Source organism: Pseudonaja textilis, chromosome 2 (genome assembly GCF_049901715.1).
Source record: "Pseudonaja textilis isolate UNSWEBS1 chromosome 2, rPseTex1.2, whole genome shotgun sequence".
In the NCBI taxonomy this organism is placed as follows: domain Eukaryota; kingdom Metazoa; phylum Chordata; class Lepidosauria; order Squamata; family Elapidae; genus Pseudonaja; species Pseudonaja textilis.
Window position 1 is genome coordinate 57,408,917 of NC_141991.1, and position 14,591 is coordinate 57,423,507.

The window sequence follows — 14,591 nt, forward strand, 5'->3', positions numbered from 1 at the left end:
AAACACCAACAACAATAATACAGCAATTGCAACTCTGGATAGAAATTAATACACAGAATAGCCTGCCTCCATTTCTTTTATTGTTTTGCTCTCAGCAGCTCCTTGCTGCTATACAGCAGATGCACTAGTGAGGTTTTCAATTTGCCCAGTCCATACAAGTTCAAATGCATACACTAGGCTAACACTAAATGACTTTCTGAAATGGCCACTGTGGAATTTTCTGTCTCCCTCTCCCTTTGAAATGATTCCGAAGTCAGGAAGTTCACCTAGTATATTAGTAAAAGCTTCTGTAAAGAGGTGTTCTATGTGGAAAAGGTAGCAAGGATCAAGTATTGTAGCAGTCACTATGGCAACCATTTTCTTTGCATGCCAAAGTAAATAATCACCTAAAACCATAGTAGAGAAGTGAAAACTTGCCTGAGATAGAGCTCACTTTATTATCCTTCCTATTGTCCAGCTTCACTCTTTTCTGCCAAGGCTGTTATTCCAGTCTAAAAATAGAAATTAGATTTTGTATCAACAGTGCACCAAATGACTATCATGATGGCTTCGCAATGAACAGAATGAAGTCCATCCATTTGGGGAAATAAAAGTCTATGCAAAATGATAGCCATAATACTTGAAGACATTAACTAAGACAAGGATACAACTTTAACTGAGCAAACCTGCTAGCAGCCCTTTTAAATTCACGTAATGTCAGCAAACGGTGGTTGAGATTCAATCCACTTTTATAAGTTGGGAAAGAAATGATGCCACTACAAACAGAAAAATATAGCAACTCTGATTGTAGTTTCTATGACAATATCACCAGTACATCAGTTCCAGAATGGCAAGCTGCCAAAATCCCAAAGTAAGCTAGACAGATATGGAGCTAAATTTATGCACGGTATTAAGAAAACACCTCCACCGCAGTATGTTCAAATACACAACACTTGGTTACTTTATATGAGTTTTTGTCTCCTGGGCAAATAACTCAATTTCAAGGTACTAAAAGATATAATTGTAAATCCATTCTGTGAATTCTTGGTATTATCTGGCTAATGAGATACTGGAAGACTGGAACACACAGGTGTCCTCTCCCATCCTCAAGAAAAAAAATAAATCAGATGGACTGTAGACCTGATGGCAGAAAGTAAGAACAATAAATTGTTAAGCAATCAATCAACCAACCAACCAAATATTTATTATGATCATCGATCAGCATAAGGACAGTGGGATAATTTATATATATATATATATATATATATATATTTTCTTAAGTTTTCGCGGGTACTTACATGTATGGCATTCGGCTTTGCTCGGGTATTTTCCCACGTCATAGTAGTTGTGCTTTTAAAGTTGTAGCGACATTTCAGCAGAATCTCATCTGCCATCATCAGGCTTCTGTATAGTGTTCATCTGTGAGTCAGGCTTTTATAGTGGTTTCAGATTTAAATTTGGGGCAGCCTATTGCTGTGCCAGAATGGTTTTTTCTTCACCCTGATTGGTTGGGAGTCTTGGTCTGTGTTTATTGGTCTTGGAGTTCACTGTGTTCTGCTTGATTAGTGTTTCTAATATCTCCTGTCTGTTTTTTGGCTCTTTTTGTCTCTTGATTGGCTGGCAACATTGTGTTACTTTATTGGAGGCCTTTAGTGCAGCTTGGCTCTGGGTAAATGGACGGCTATCATTAGCTAGGAAGCTAGGTTTCATCTGGGTGCCTGGTTGGGGTGTGTTTGAGCTGGAGGTATCAGGGGGGATCTGTCTGTGCCCAGGTGTTTGCCTGGCTTGTGGTGTGGAGATTTTTTTGTTTGTGAGTGCAGGCTTCCAAATGATTGACAGTCTGGTGGAATCATCTCTTCTATTCATGCTTTCTGGTCTTTTTTCAATCTCTATGGCTTCTCTGATGATTCTGTGGCTGGGGTTTTCTATAGTGGCTAGGGTTTTGGTACCATTGAAGTTGATGCTATGACCTGTGGCTTCCATGTATTGGACTAGTGAGGAAGTGTGTTCCAGCTTTTTGACTGCATTTTTGTGTTCATCCAGGTGGGTACTTATTCTTCTATTGGTCTGTCCAATGTATGTGGCCGGGCATGATGCACAGGGGACTTCATATATGCCTTGGTTTTCCAGGTAGATTTTATCTTTGGGGTTTCTAAGGATGGCTGCTATTTTTCTGTCTGTTTTGAAGGCAGTCTTGATGTGATGTCTGTGCAGTATCTTACTAATTTTGTCTGTAGTACCTCTTATGTAGGGCAGGACAGCTGTTCCATAGGTTTGTTCATCTTCTGGGTCTCTATTATGTCTCAGTGTGTTTTTGTGGATCAAGCCAGTGATTTTGCTTTTGTGGAAGCCGTTGGCTGTCAGTACCTTAGTCAGGGTGCATAGTTCAGTCTTAATGTGTGTCTTGTCTGCCAGGCATTTGGTTCTAGTTTCTGTGTATAGAGAGCCACTTTATTTCACTGGGTAGGGCATTATCCTCTATTGGCCTTCAAGGATACCTGAGGGGAGGGCATGACATTGTGCCTGGGTAAAGGCCCTCCAGTGCCTAGATACTTGGAGGTTGATTAAGTACATCATTGGGGAAGCAGAATACCTGTTGGGTTCTCTAACAATAAAGGTTGGGGATCTGGATAGGTCCATTTGGCACTCTGCATTTAATATATGATGTTTAGTAAGAGTTTTTGCATGATCATCATATGCCTTGATGAGTAGAAGACCAGGGGAGCAATCCAAGGATGAGATTTTAGTTGCCATTGTCCTTTCCCCTGTGGATTAAAAATAGTGCCTCATAATTAATGGAACAAGGCCAAGAGGAAAAAAGGAGAGTTTGAGCCAATAGTGGAGTATAGTTACCCATACTCAAGCCTCCCTTTAATGAGCCCTGTCTCCAGTCTCAAGCATGAAGCATTAGAGACCCATTTGAGGACTCGAAGGGCTGATCATAGAAATGTAGATTCTAATGGTGCAAAGTTAGAAAAGGGGGCGCACAGCCCTATAATTTCTACCATTGGCTTGACTTTGAATAGTCTGAGTGCTATATAATGGCCATTTCTTGCCTTGAGAAATTTGAGAATGGCAGTTGAGCTCCTGTGTGCATTTTCAGCCACATAAACTCCATGGAATTTCCTGCTCTTAGCAGAATGAAGGAGAACCTACGGCCATCTATCCTCCAGGAGTGGCTTTTAGGTCTTGTGGCAAATGCCATCATTTTGGTTTCCTAATAATTAAGTACTAACTGGTCTTCCTTGCAATGCTGTGTTGTGCTTTCAGTGCTCTTTTGAGGCCAATAAAGAGTTCTTGAAAGTACATTTTCTGCCCAGAATAGAACAGAAATATGTTTCCCAGCAAGATTTTTGAGAGGAATTCATGTTGAACCTACCATGGAGTTTACACAGAAATTAAATAGGAATGGGGCCTTTATACGCCTTTGCTATGACAGCTTTCTAAATTTCAATGGTCATGGGATTATTTTTTACTTTGAGTGAGGTCCCTTCATGAAGCATACATATTAAATAAAATAGGTATTGGTCAATTGAGAAGGCCTCCAATTCCCCCCACAAATTAATAAGGAATATTAAATGAAATGCTCCTTTAAAGTCTATAAAAGCAGCACATAGGGAATCTGTGTTAAAGGAGGAGAATTTTTCAGTGAGATAATGGATACTGATCAGAGGTAGATCAGCTTTCCCTAAAACCAACTTGCTCCTCTGTAAGTAAGTTTTCTTGGCCTAACTGCTCCTGGAATTTTCATTGTAGGTGTCCTCTCTAGAATTTTCTGATCGTGTTGAGGAAACTGATTGATCTATAATGGCAGAATTGTCATTTTTCCTTTTTTGTATATGGGGACAATGATTGCACTCAGTTTGGAAGCATTTAAAAAACATTCCTCAGTTACCAGGAGCCAACATGGAATTGCCAAAAAGTCATGTAAGATCAACTCTATTTTCTTTTTGGTGGAGTTACCAGTCTATTAAAAATCATAGGAATGCCATAAACATTAGTGGCATGAATTGGCTCAGATTTAATTCAAATATTTGGTTCAAATTTAGTTGCATTATCTATTTGACTCCTAAAACAGAATCTTCAAATCAATTCAGCTTAGACATTTATCCAGTGTAGACATTCAGTTGAACTGTATTTAAGTGGAATCTTCAAATCAAAGCTTCACATCACCCTAGGCAGTATAACTTCATTTCAGTAATTGTGTGACCATGTGGCAAAATGTAAGCTGGAGACTGTGACTGCTAGGTGAATTCACATCTAATTTGATAATCAGTTGCACCTGATTAATCAAGTGTACTCAAGAAGGACTCATTCACAGCTTTGCCTCAGGCTGGAAAATAGTCTGGAGGGTAGTGGCACAGATCTCTATTGTAGGATCTGTGCCATACAATTTCTTTTTATGAGTGAATTAATAAAAAAGGTTGCTAATCAGATTTGTGTATGATATGAAACTGAGAGAGACAGCTCACATAGTATAAAAAGAATCAAGATTTATAAAAAATCCTGGCAGATTCAAACACTTGGCCCAGACAAATAATTTGACAGGAATAATTATCAAGTTGTGTGTGTGTGTGTGTGTGTGTGTGTGTGTACACATACACAAATATTAGGGAGATCTACCATACAGCAGTATGTATATTAAAGTAATAGTGTAAACTCTCAAAAGATATATTCTACTTTTGCATTTGTCAGACTCTTTTTAAAAAAATATGTTAACTTCTAGACACCATATTTTCAGAAAACGATATATAAAGTGGAAATGCTCACAAAAGGATGATGAGGAATATGGACACTATACTACATAAAGAATTGTGGTGGTGGATGAACAAAGATAAAGAAAAAGCTTTATAACATTCTTCCAAGGCTTAAAAAACTGTCAAAAAAAAAGAGAGAAAAGGAGAAGACATTTCCTATCCCTTCAGAAAGGCAATAAGCAGAACCAATGGGCAGACATTTGCTGACACTGGATTAAGCAATGAAAAATCATTAAAAACTAGATGAAAAGTCATCTAATGGGGTAAAGGTTGATTATATATCCCAGTAAAGATGGGATACACAATTGTCAAGAATTATATTAATTGCATTTGGCATTGATCAGGGAGTTGGTCTAAATAACCTTTCAGATCCCATCTGATGATACGTTCCTGTGGTCTCGGCTAATTAAATGGTCCCTATTTTTTCAAATTAAAAAAAAAGAAATGTGGTGGCTCAGTGGCTAAGACACTGAAGTTGTCGATCAGAAAGGTCAGCAGATCAGCGGTTTGAATCCCAAGCACCACACAACGGAATGAGCTCCCGTTACTTGTCCCAGCTTCTGTCAACCTAGCAGTTCAAAAGCATGTAAAAATTCAAGTAGAAAAATAGGGGCCACTTTGGTGGGAAGGTAACAGCGTTCTGTGCGCCTTCGGCGTTTAGTCATGCCAGCCACATGACCACGGAGAAGTCTTTGGACAACACTGGCTCTTTGGATTTGTAATGGAGATGAGCACCGCCCCCTAGAGTCTACTACTTAAACTTGCATGGATTGTTTAGTGTGTGTGTGTGTGTGTGTGTGTGTGTGTGTGTATCTAACATAGTAGCTTGGGTCAGTTAGTCCAGCCTTTCCAGGGATTCACAGTGGGTAATATGCTTCACTGTCAATTAAGGGACTTTTTCAGTGAAGAGTGTTCCAACTATAAAAAATAAGTAAATCAAAACTCCATTCTTTCATTTTCTTTTGTTTCATTTTATTGTCTTCCTTTGTATGGCACCAGTTTGCACTGTTGAGTCAGAAGATGTGAGCTTTGTGGATTTAACTGACATACCAGCCCTAGAGCAAGGAATTCTTTTCTTTCTTTTTTTTATGGCTGACAGCTTGCCTCTGGATGTTAATGAGTAGCAGTTCAAAAATGTACTCTTGGCCAAGAAAGGTGTCATAGTTGATGATACTGAGACAAAGCAATGACCTTGGAAGACTTTGCAATGTGGCTCGGAGCACCCACAAAATCCTAAGAATGCCAGGTTGAAAGAGTGCAGGATGATCTGAGGCAAAATACCATGGAAATATCTGGTGTGAAATGCTTGGAAAACTAGACTCTTTTCTTACAAAGCAGAAATTGAAGGAATCTTGCATCGTGCTTAGCTTTAGTATGCTACATGACCATAACCTGCCTGACTTATTGCTGGTAATTATAACTAAACCAGAAGATATTAACCAATCAAACTAGAAATAAATAAATGAAAGAATATACATTTATATACTGTACACAGGTAGATGCACCAGATGCAGAAGTACCTGTGAAAATGGAATGGTTTTTAATGAATAAGTAGAATATTAACATTAATTAAATGTGGTAACATTAATGATCATATTTCATGCCAGAATTTATAATCCTGCTTAAAGTAACTATTGCAACTTTCTCGGAAGCAACCACACATGGAGATAACATACTAATAAAGGAGAACATTGTAGCTCAGGGTTGAAATGAGGGTTCCTTGGTTGAGCTGGGCTGATTTCTTGCAAACATCACTAACACTGACGATGTTATCTAGTTTGGGTTGTTTGCAAGAAAACAATCAAGCTCAGAGGAGATAACATAGCTTTACAATATTAATGTATATTTATTTATTTATTTGATTTGTCAATTGTTTACAAGATAATAAGTATAAGTATATACATAGTTATGAATACATGAAATGGGTACATATAAGAAAATAAAAGAAACAATAGGACAGGGACACTAGGCATGTTGGTGTGCTTATGCACGCCCCCTACAGACCTCTTAGGAAAGGGGTGAGGTCAATAGTAGACAGTCTAAGGTTAAAGTTTTTGGGGTTTGGGGAAGAAACTACAGAGTCAGGTAGAGTATTCCAGACATTGACCACTCTGAAGTCGTATTTCCTGCAATCAAGTTTGGTGCGGTTAACCTTGAGTTTGTATCTATTGTGTGCTCTTGTGTTGTTATGGTTGAAGCTGAAGTATTCATTGATAGGTAGGACATTGCAATGTATGATTTTATATACCATACTTAGATCAGACCGAAGACGGCATAATTCAAGGTTTTCTAATTCTAGAATTTCAAGTATGGTGGCATAAGGTATTCTACAACGAGTAGAGGAGTGGAGAAGTCTTCTTGTGAAATATTTCTGGACTTTCTCAACTGTGCTAATATCAGATACGTAATGTGGGTTCCAGACTGATGAGCTGTATTCGAGTATTGGTCTAGCAAATGTTTTGTATGCTCTAGTTAGTAGTGTGATATTACCAGAGAAAAAGCTACGTAGGATTAGGTTGACAACTTTTAATGCCTTTTGGGCTACGTAGTTACAGTGGGCTCTAGCATTTAGATCATTAGAGATGAGTATTCCAAGGTCCTTTACAGAGCTTGGATCATTAACAAGATCTTGACTATTCAGCTTGTATTTTATTTTCTGATTTTTTTTGCCAATATGTAAGACAGAGCATTTATTTGTTGAGATTTGAAGTTGCCATTTGTTTGACCATTCTGATACATAGTCAAGATCTATTTGAAGGGTAGCAGTATTGTCTGTGCTATTGAACAGTTTTACATCATCAGCAAAAAGAACGCAGTTGCTCTTAATATGATCACAGAGGTCATTTATTTAGAGTATGAAGAGTGTTCTTGAATGCACATGCATTTGCCCAAACTTTTTGAGGATTTACCAAGATTTTGCACAAAAGAATTTCAAAGGCAAATTTCTTTATATTCCCATGGCATCCATATATATCTTGGAAAAGGTAGTCTTATTTACCAAAATAAATGTAAAAATCCCATAGGATCAGTCAAATACAGTGCGATATCCCAGGATTAGTATGGTATATTTCAAATGTGGGGCTTACCAGGAAATAACAACACATAGTTCCTATTCTCAGTGAAGTTAGGATTGCTGTACAAATGAATGGGAAGGAACTTGAATTCATCTTTGGGTCAATCTATCACATTTTTTTTCTGGAATCACACCATTTATCATGTGATATTTATTGTGCTAGTAGTGAATCTGTAGATAGACTCAGCATATGGCAATGAGTTGAGTTGTGCTCTCCTGCTAACATTAGCTGAGCTGTCATGCCTTAGGAAAACAATTATGATCCAGCAGTAAAAAATCTTTACAAAACATATAAGCAAATATAAGAGTTGCGTTTGGGAGGGAGGGTTATCTGCCTGTAGACACAACAATATCCAGCAGAGGAAAGGATTGCCTCCTTTCTTACATATCCCAAGCACCTGCAAATCTACAAAAAACTAAGTTAAACTAACCTTCTGGTATTGCCTAAGAGTTATGGGAGAGCAAAGACAAGTCCACTGAACTAGTGCAAATCTACTTGCTAAACATAAGACTGGTGTTCACTGACCTTCTGGCATTCTTTGGAGAATTGAAGATGTATCCGAAACTACAAAGCGAAGAAGAAAAATAAAAGCCATAGTGAAAATACCTAAGAACAATGCTGAGAAACTACTGAATATTACGTTGCAGTTAGAGGAGCTCCATATTGGACTACAGAAAAGTAAAAATAAAAGGCTTCAATTTTATCATTGCATCCAGCTTTTCTGGAAATTGAACCTGAGATATTTGTCCCTCAAAAGCAAGGGATGTATGTTTAGGGCAAATATAAAAACTTGTTTTTCCATTCAAAAAATTATTCCATTAAAAAAGGACACTTTCTGTCTTATCTGTTGTCTCTTATTAGCAGTATTCCAGTTCTTCTATTTGATGGCTATAAATTCAGTAACATGATTGCAGCAACGTGCAGGCTGGCTATTTGTAATTTACAGTCTCATCTTGGAAGTATTATACCTGCACAGATCTACTTGTTATGTGGGGGGAGGGAGAGACCAAATTTGTCTCCTTATGTTTCTGCATTACAACAATATAAGTCTGTGCTGGATTTATAAGTGGCCATTGAAATCCATTTATGCTAAAAGGTGCATTGGGTACAACAGCTGATAATCATTCATAGTTAATTACTGGCTGATCTCTAAAAATAGTCATGCTGGAGCTCAGGTTTTCATAAGAACGACATGACCTTCTCTTTTTCTTGTCTCTTTGTTTCTAAGTATTTATATTTCTTCAGTGTTAAAGTGCTAAAGAACAGGTCACCGTTTACTCAGTATCAGGATGGGGAACCCCTTAAGGGTCAGTTACAATGACACGGAATTTCCAAAGGAAAGAAGAAAATTCGTATTTTTCATATCCTTCTTTATTATTATTTTAAACATTCTAAAGTCATTTCAATATCTGGTGTTTCTAAAGTGAGACCTACAGTATTTCTTCTCTTAAAGAGCATTTCCCAGGTGGGAAAAGCAAAGGTCGCCCTTATGGTTTTCTTTCCTCCCATTTGGGAACACTATTGTATAATACAAACCTGCTTTATCCTGTTTTTATGAACAAAACCCACCATATATCAGTCTTTGTAAGGAGTTCCCCCATGCATAAAGAGATCTATTGAACTTCTAATGGGAGCAGTAAATAATCTGTGAAAAAAGGAAAAGTTGCTAACTTAATTAATCTGGCACCACTGTAGGAGTGCATTCAGTCAGATAAGAAATCAGTTCTCCTTCAGTGAAATTGAAGCGTTTTATCCTTTCAAGGAATATGTGTCATTTAAATCGGTTTATTTATTGTCAAGCCCAGTATGAGCTACATTTTAAAGAGCTCAACATCGTTAGGCAGCACTACAGTTTTTACAGTACCAACATTTAGAGGAACACAGAAGCGTCATTGCAGGAACTCTATTCATCTTTTCTTTCAGGATCTGAACAAATTTAAAGTACTTTGAAGCTCAAAAGATGCCAAGTGTTTCTGAGTTCAATTCCAAGTAGAAGAGAAAGAGACCACTTCCACACAGAGATTCATAAAGTCTTATAGCACATCCAGTCATGGTTGTGACAATAGAAAGCCTTTCTTTCTTTCTTTCTTTCTTTCTTTCTTTCTTTCTTTCTTTCTTTCTTTCTTTCTTTCTTTCTTTCTTTCTTTCTTTCTTTCTTTCTTTCCTTCCTTCCTTCCTTCCTTCCTTCCTTCCTTCTTCCTTTCCTTCCTTCCTTCCTTCCTTCCTTCCTTCCTTCCTTCCTTCTTTCCTTCCTTCGATATGCTGCCACAGCAATTCCTGAGTGTTGCTGTATAAGATGGTATAAATCATTAGTGTGGTAATGGCCAGGATGCTTGCTGAGAAATATTTTGAGGGAGAGAAGACTAAGATGTGTGCCCTATTACAATGGATATGGGCTAATATATTGTATCTATCTTCTCTTGATTTGGTTTGATTGAAAGTGTTGGACCCTGTTGCTCTACAACAAGGAAGTCTATGGCAGGGTTCTTTAAAAGGGTTGACAGGACTATCCAAGGGATTGCTGTTGTTAATGTTATTCTTTATAGAGCTATTACTGTAGTTATATTAGCAGTTATTAATTTACTTTTATATAATAAAAGTTTGGATGTAGATCAACAATCTGAAACTTAAGGGGTTAATGAGTTTGAGAGTTTATAGAACCTTGGTCTAGGCACTAGGCAAGATATTGGCCAATGCCAACTTCTAAGATTTTTCTTCTGGGTTTTTTTTTCTTTCCACTTCAATTTATAGTTTTGGTATCCCTAATCTCATTCATATAGTGAGGCAGGATCCTGCCACCTTCCAGGTCCAGACTAGGTCAATAGCTGCCTGATTCTACTATTTGGTGAGATGTAAGATTTAGCAACAATAAAGGTAAATTTACTTACCAACTCACCAACATTTTCTCCTCCCTCTCTGCTGCTTAGAATCTCAAATTTGGATCACATTTTGTTTACTTAGCAATAGCACTTAGACTTATATACCGCTTTATCGTCGTTTCTAAGCAGTTTATAGAGTCAGGGTAATATTTCCCCCAACAACTTGGGTCCTCATTTTACCCACCTTGGAAGAATGGAAGGCTGAGTCAACCTTGAGCCTGGTGAGATTTGAACTGCCAAATTGCAGGCAGCAGAAGTAGCCTGAAGTATTGCACTCTAACTGCTGCGCCACCACAGCTCACTTATAATGAACAATGATGCTTCTACGCAGGGGTGGGATTCAAATTTCTTAGCAACCCGTTCTGTGGGTATGGCCTAATTTGTGGGCTTGGTGGTCATGTGACTGGATGGGCATGGCTTGCTGACTGGGTGTGGCTTGGTGGTTGCATGACTGGGTGGGCATGGTTTGTATGTAAATATTGTAAATATTTATGTAAATACTGAATTTTTTATAAAAAAAGATCAACTTTTACCCAAAATCAGGCAAAACAGCAGGCAGATTGAGTTGCTGACAGACTCACAGATTCACTCAGAGATCTACCATTCTGCAATCTGCTACCTGAGTCTGCACTGAAAACTAGAAGCTTCAGTCCTGCCCTGCTTTTAGATTAACTAGAAAGCAAGAAATCCAATGATTTCCTGCTTTCTAGCTTATCTAAAACTCCCAGCAGAGCTGATAGTCGGAACAGCTGATGGTTGGGGGAAAAAAAAAGAAAAATATCAGTTTACCCAAAATTAGGCGAAGGCACAATGCAGGCAAGTTGAATGACATGCATGCCAGGTAAGGAGTGAGAGGGCGGGCTGGGGCGGGAGGGGAGAGGCCAGCCAGTGGCACAATTTGCTGGGTCTCCAAACTGCGCAGAATCATGACAACCGGTTCTACAGAATCGGTCCGACCAGGTAGAATCCCATCCTTGCTTCCAGAGATCTCTATGGCTCTCACCCAGGTGATGTTCCAAAAATATTGAAGATTTGGTATTGCTCCTTGGCCTGAGGGTAGGATGGTAGTTGAGTCCTTGTCATTTTGGGAGTGGTTTCATTTTTAGACTGTTGTGTTTTCTGGATCTTATTATATTCACAATTTAATTTTTTAATTTTTTTAAAAAAGCTGCTCAGCATCATCTGCAATCAAATAGTCTCTAAATTTAATAAAATAAATAAATAAATATACTTTTAATATAATAAAACATAACGTGGTACCTGCAGTTCCTCATTTGACTTTGAGATGTTGAAAGCCCGCTAAGATATCTCAGATATCAGAGCAGACTAGAAAAATAAAATTAGCATTTGCCTCTAGACCATTGTTTAATAATTCAAGGTGTGAAAAAAAATAAAGAAATGCTTAAAAAATTGCAAACCTTAATTATAGGCACAGAATTTAACAATGGATTAAAGTCTGATTGAAGGCAGGTAGAACTGCACAAATTAACACTGCTGGAAATACAGTATTCAGGGGCACCAGTAAAAATCAAGCCAATAAAAGTCCTAAGGAGATATGAAGTTCGGTGAAGTAGCTTCTTTACGTGAGACTTTACAAAAGACTGCTGCTATTTGTGTAGTCATTTTCATTTCTCGGAAAGAGAAATGCAGTTGCTTCATATAGGTAAGATATTTTTTACAAAAGATACACAGCAAACGTATGTCTGCATATGTACCTGGAGAGGGCAGATTGAACACGCAGCAATTTTACAATTCCTGACTGGTATAATAGAATTTGCAATCTTGAGCTCTTTGGTTGGTGGGTTTCATTACTGGATGCAAATTTCTCACCTGTGGGGCATATAGTAGTAAGAAATAACTAATATGCCTGTTTAAATAACTTTCTGTACCATATTTATTTCCCCCCACATTAGAATACTTTAGTTCATACTTGTGTTATTCTATCTGCTTAGCTCTATCAAAATTTAAAATCTTTCACTAAGAATTACAATCTAATCTGCCTCAATAATATTGAATATATAAAAATCCTTGCCAGATGCTGATACAATATTATGATATTCCACTTTTGTTATATTTTCTTTCCCTATCTCAGTTTTTCTAATAATTGCCAGATTTAGCTTTATTTGTCAATATATTAGTCCTATTGGAAATAATATAAGTAATAATCAAAACACTAAATTCCAAAATACTGAATTCCACTGTCAACTGAGCTTGGTTTAGCATTGTCATTAAATTATGCCTTTGTTCAGTGACATAGTTATAGCCAAAAAGTGAACCTCCTTGTCTTGAAATGGAATGAGGCTGTGAACAATCATCCGAGGTTCAGACTCCCCATGGGGATATTTGAGGATAGAAGAGGTCAGCATTTGTAATCTGATTACCGTAATGCCTTCATTTGACTGGCTTTTACTAAGAATTATACATATTCTGAAACAAAGAATAAATGAAAAGAGACGTGGTGGTGCAGTAGTTAGAATGCAGCCCTGCAGGCTAACTCTGCTGACTGCCAGCAATTCGATCGTCACCTGCTCAAGGTTGACTCAGCCTTCCATTTTTCTGAGGTTGGGAAAATGAGGACCTAGACTATTGGGGACAATATGCTGATTCTGTAAACCATTTAGAGAGTGCTGTAAAGCACTATGAAGTGGTATATAGTTCTCAGTGCTATTGCTATGGAATGGATTTCTGAGCAATTGTAAAACAATAAACATATTAACTTTTAACAGCATGCAAAAACATTGACACAACACCATTTTTTCCCATGGCAGATGACAAAAAGCCTACATGGCATCCCTCTCCTTATCATCGCTTGTGTAATTTGTAAAGAATATCTATGTGATGATCAACAAACTAAACATCCAGAAATCCACTGAGTTTAGCTCAAGATACTGTCTGGGTGTCAGGTTTGGGAGGAGCTTTTGTTCAATCTGTGGTTTGTTTGCTTTTTAAAGAATTCTTTTGTTTCACATCACAAAAAAGTTCAGTTTGGCTCTGGCCTTGCTTGGTTGAAATACAGCAAGTTAATTATGTAATGTTGTCACATTCCACAATGAAACTTGGGTGACCTTGAACTCTGGGAGATGAAATGAAAGAGATAGAATCATATAGATTAATTATGTAATGGTTGTCAAAGTCCACCATGATGCTTAGGTAACTTTGGACTCCTTGCTTTGTAAGAATGAAATGCAGGAAATGGAAATCATGTATCTTGCCTTGAGGTCTTTGGAATTCAGAGTGGTATATAAATACAATTAAATGAACTGTAAAATATATGGATAGTACACATGGATAAATAAAACTATGCCTTGTTTAAATTTGAAGAAGTGCCTTTCACTTGTTTTTCCTTCAGAACATGTGCAACAAATTCAACCATGATCTCTTCATTATAAATCTTTACTGTCAGGACTTCCTGTGTTATTTATATCAGATCACTTCAGACTTCGCTCTACAATTCAAATGGTTAGCCTGAGGCATTCATTTTTTCCCAGCAATGGAGATCAGTTAACTGAAATTTTTAAAGACGCATGCGGGCACGGAGAAAGGCTTTTCAAGGCTTGGTTTTATTTAAATCAATTCTTGAAATTTAATGTATCGATCAGAGACACATATGTCAGAGCAGACTTCAGTTAAAAATAAATAAAAGTAGTGCCCTTCTGTAGCTGCTTGGAGACTGGTACTTGCTATACTTTCATTGGATTGGCTCTCACTGGGGTCAGGTCTAGAAGATGGAAAGAAATAGATAGATAGATAGATAGATAGATAGATAGATAGATAGATAGATAGATAGATAGATAGATAGATAGATACTCCAAAACAGAAATTAATGAATATCCAAACTTACTAATTTTTAAATGCAGCAAAAGCATCCATATCGAACCATTTTGTCCTATCTTTGGTGGGTG